A 4,825-nucleotide genomic window follows, 5' to 3' on the forward strand; every position below is an offset into this window, starting at 1 on the left:
TAACTGAGGGAACAGCGCCAGCACCGAATGTTTTATGGGATGTATTATTTCATTTAATCTTTATGTTAACCCCATTCATAGACCCTATGGTCTGTATGAGGCTTGGCGAGGTTGAGGACCCTTCCTGAGATGCACGGTTAGTAGGCGCTAGAGCCTGCTGCATTGCAGGGCATGTCCCATCATTTTTCTACTGGGGACTGTCAACTTTCTCTTTAACTTACTGGAGCTGTTTGCATATTGAGTGTTTAATTGTCCGTGTACCTACGGCATAGTCTTTTTTTTTTTTTAATTGAAGTATAGTTGATTTACAATGTTGCGTTAGTTTCAGGTATACAGCAAAGTGATTCAGTTATACATATCTATACATATCTATCTAAATCTCTGTATATCTATTCTTTTTCCAATTCTTTTCCCTTATAGGTTATTACAAAATATCGAGTACAGTTCTCTGTGCTATGCAGTAGGTCCTTGTTGTTTATCTATTTTATACATAATAGTGTGTATATGTTAATCCCACGCTCCTAATTTATCCCTCTCCCCGCCCCCTGCTTTGGTAACCATAAAAAAAAGGGAACCCTTCATGAATATGTGTGTCCTCTTTGCGCAGGGGCCATGCTAATCTTCCCTGTATCGTTCCAATTTTAGTATATGCGCTGCCGAAGCGAGCACCGGCATAGTCTTTTAAACAGAGGGGTAATGTCCCAGTGTTCCCATCAAGGAAGGGGAAAGGCCACCCCCAAGAAACCCACCGCTCTCCCCATTTTGCCTTTGTTCAGAGGGTCACCTCTTGGTGGCTCCGCTTTCAGCATTCTTCCTCTTGTCATCCTCTTACGTCTTCGCCCTTTGTAAGGTGGGTAGAATGATGGCTGTTAACTTGTCTCATTCATGTGAGAAAACCGAGGACTGCCCAGGGTAAGAGATTTGGCAGGGAAGCCAATGAAAAACAAACAAAACCTAAACTAGCACTAACAAAACCCAACCAAATCAAACCAAACTGAACAAAAAATACCTCAGTATAGTGAATCAGTTTGGTTTGGATATGGGGTAGAGATGCCAGGTAAGATATAGAATGGCCCGATAAATGTGAATTTCAGATAAACTACCAATACTAAAATTACTAAAAATGGTAAAAAAAAATACTAAAAAAATTCTATGCACTGTTTGGGACATACTTATCCCCCAACATTATTGTTGTTAGAGATTTGTTAGGAGACTTTCAGTCTTTTTTCAAATATAATTTTATTGGGAGAACTAACATATGTAACAGATTAAAAGGACTGTTTAAATTTATTTTAGAAGTTCAAATGAACAATATTTAAAAATCAGTCAATAAGAACCATAAAACTGTTGTGAATCTGAGTTTATGAGTTATCTTTGCAACTTATAGCAGCCTCAGCTCCAATTCATGTTAGATTATTTTTTTAATACAGTGAATAAATTTTGCTTGCAAATGATAAAACATGGCTTACCTTGAGATTTAAGGATACCCATCAATTAAACAGCGATAAAGGAGAAAATTTATTCTGGGATGTGCTCAAAAACAAGCTGCAACCCTGGTTAATGCATTGGAGTGTCTCCTCTGTGCTCTGGTTCGGAAGGCACACGGTTATGATAAAAGAAAACAACGTGCAGTAAAAGATTAGTTTGAGTTAAATATTGGAAGACTCTCTGAGCACCCAGAAGAGCCCCAGGCTAGAGCAAAGCTTGGGGTATCCTGCCCCTGTCCACGGCTCTCTGGACAACAGAGTGTGTTGTGAGGTTGGGCTGACCAACGTCCAGTCCAGAATTGTTGGTCATCTTGGCACTAAGAGGCTCTTGTTGGAGCCTGAGCCCAAGGCTTGGTGTGAAAGCATCAGCACTGGCCCCACGTGTGGACCCGCATCCTTCCCCGGAGCCTGTAGGTGCTCCGTCATTGTTTGTTTTTCCCTTCAGAACAGTAATGGCTGTCATTTATTGAGCAACTACTAATGCCAGGCCCTGTGTGGTAGCTTTACATCAATGGAAGCTTACTGTGATGGAGAAATTAAGTGTCCCTACACTGCTCCCAGGCAGAGGAGTGAATGTGGCTGGAAGGAACACTCCGGATAGCCCGTTGGGGTGAGGTGAGGGGCAAGCCTGAGTGACCAGAGCTAATGGGCTTTCTGGGAGGGTAGGTCTGGCTAAGCCCAAGGCCTTGGTTTTGACGAGTGGGCTAGTCCAGTGCATGGCAGGACGCTGTCCCATGGCCTCCCTTCTCTGCCTAGCTGGGATGGCACTCAGGGCATAGTTGTTGAGGAATGAATGAATGGTGTAAAACATTAGCCTGCCAGAGTGCCTGTGCACGCAGTCCAGCCCTGATGGGGCATAAACAGAGCAGTAGTTTGAAGATTGATGTCAGAGGCCACCCCTTATGACTGTGAGCCTGGTGTGCAAACTTTCTGAAGTTCAGTTTCCTCATGTAAAGAAATGGGGCAAACAAAGATAACAGTGATAATAGTCAACAGTTATAAAGGATACGTCCCCTATACCATCTGCCAGGCATGGTTCGAGAAGTGTTCTATTAACTCATTTAATCCCCACATTAACCCAACCTAGGAGACAGGTGACTTTACCACCCCAGTTTACTGGTGAGGAAACAGAGGTGCACAGGGGTTAGGACCCTTGCTCAGGCTCACACCTGGGCACTCTGGTATCTGAGTTCATGCTTTTAATTTTTATGTTCCCCTGCTCTGGGCAAAAGGTACCTTTGAGATGTCTTCCAGGCTCTTCTCCCCTTCTCTGAGGATTGGCCCCAACCCCCCCATGTCCTTGCAGCCACATTTATGTGATGTGATCTGTTCCCTGACTATAAATTGGACCAAAGTGGACATTAGACACAAGCTGGGCCTTCAGGTTCTAAGAATATGGAGCTGGGATGCTGAGAGATGGGTTGCTGTCCACTGTTTGCTTAAATGTGTGGAGTCTGGCGGTGGGGATGTCCCTGTTTGCCCACGTGGTAACCAAAGCAGAGAAAGGAGGGAGTGGGTATCTGTTTCTTACAAGAAAAGGGGCTCCAATGTGAAGATCACATTAAAAAATGTCTGAGGAAAATGTTTTATATACTCTTCTCTTGGGACAAAGTGTCATTTATAATGCTTTAAAAGTTAATAGGTATTAAGCCTTGGCATCCTTCATAATTTAAGGTTGCCCAAGATTAATCCTCTGTGCTCTGTTAACTTGCTAAAAGTTTCTTTATTTTAAGGAGAAGATATATGCCCCCGAGGCCATTTTGCCACATGGGTGGTGGATGTGGACACCAGTGAGACTCCCCAGTATAGCCCATCTCCCCAGCAGACTCTTAGTCACATGGTCTGAGTTCCATTAGTAATGTTCTGGCTGCAACAAAGAAGGAAGGGTAAATAGATTGGTGTGGGCCCTTTGTGGAGGACTGTTAATCTTCCCAGATTACTGCCCTTCGAATCTGGACTGCTTCCAGCGTTTCTTTGTATATTGGCTCCATTTAAAGAGATTAAAGGGGAGATCTGATTGGATAAGGTCATCCAAATTCTGTAAAGGCCACTTCCTCACGAATGAACGCTTGCAATCAATTTTTCAGATAAAATGATTAAATTGCTATTATTGTTGGATCATTTTTTATTAAGAAAACCTTCTAAAATATTAATTATTGGGCCCTCTGAAACACTTTCATCTTTCCCGACTTTGCTCTTGAGAAGAAAGTGTCTGCTTGTTTCCAACACCAGCCAAAGGGAAATGCAGGTTTCCCTTTTTACACCTGCAACCATTCTCCTTACCGCTAATATTTATGTGAATTTAACTTTAATTTTTCTTCCTTTCATCTTCTGAATTAGTTGTATAATGCACAGATCACTCCTTCACCGCTTCTTTCCTGTTTATTTGCCTTAAAAATAGATTCATTAACTAGATTTGGGTGCTCAAGCCATGCGACAACATCCATTTCAAAGGAAGATTTAATGGCATTTCATATTTTTCTACATTAAGGAAGATTAAAGTATATTACAATACCCTTTACTGTCCTATTTTCTTCATTTTAGAAGTGGTCAGTTTAAAAATTTTTTTCCCTCTCTTTCTTTCATCTGCAGTGTTCGATAAATTGTCCAGGCCTTTCAGATGACAGACCCAGCAAATTGAGTTCTATATTACAACTCAGACACATTGTTTAGCCCATCAGCAGTCAGATGAAGCACCCTTATTCACACAGGACATCAAAAGAACAAATATATGTGCGAAGTGGCTAAGAGAGCACTGAGACTCAGATACTTCATTTTCTTAATTGTCAGTGATTATTTGGCTAGTTTCAGGGTGGTCACTCTGCTGACGCTGAACCTATATTTACTTGCCTGATGTAATAGTGGTGTGTGAAATCTACATCCTTATCTGCATAGATCTAGATCTGGATTCATGACCACAAATTACACCATTTGCGGACAGGACACGTGCATCATCTTTTAATAGCCCAAGGGGCAGTCATACTAACATTTTAATAGTGGGCAGTAATATGAAATGCAAGATCCAGACTTATGCCTTTTTATTTCAGCCACCTCGTGATGGAGACTTTAAGGCATTCGCAGGCATGAACAAGGGAGATATTAAGATTTAAGCTTTTTTATTTTTTGTAAGGTAGAGGAGGTCATAGCTGTCAGGTACCCCTTGGGCTGAAGTTTTATACAGGTATGCCACCCATCAGCTTGAGTCATCGCAGGGAGCCTTCCCACACCTCAGTAAATGCAGCATAACCTTGTAGGACACTACGTCTAAACAAGGTTTGGGGATGTTGGTAAGATGTGGGAGGAAAGAGCAGAAGACAGATTTTACGACAGTACGATCA

General features: G+C 42.1%; 1 non-coding gene across 1 annotated transcript; it reads right to left on the reverse strand.

The window, feature by feature from the left end:
• Nucleotides 1-562: 562 nt before the first annotated feature.
• Nucleotides 563-669, reverse strand: LOC114883493. The gene has a single exon (XR_003790591.1). It is a non-coding gene; the product is annotated as a U6 spliceosomal RNA (small nuclear RNA).
• Nucleotides 670-4,825: the final 4,156 nt, after the last annotated feature.

Source organism: Monodon monoceros, unplaced genomic scaffold, assembly GCF_005190385.1.
Source record: "Monodon monoceros isolate NGI ecotype Baffin Bay Population unplaced genomic scaffold, NGI_Narwhal_1 Super_Scaffold_4, whole genome shotgun sequence".
Lineage (NCBI taxonomy): Eukaryota > Metazoa > Chordata > Mammalia > Artiodactyla > Monodontidae > Monodon > Monodon monoceros.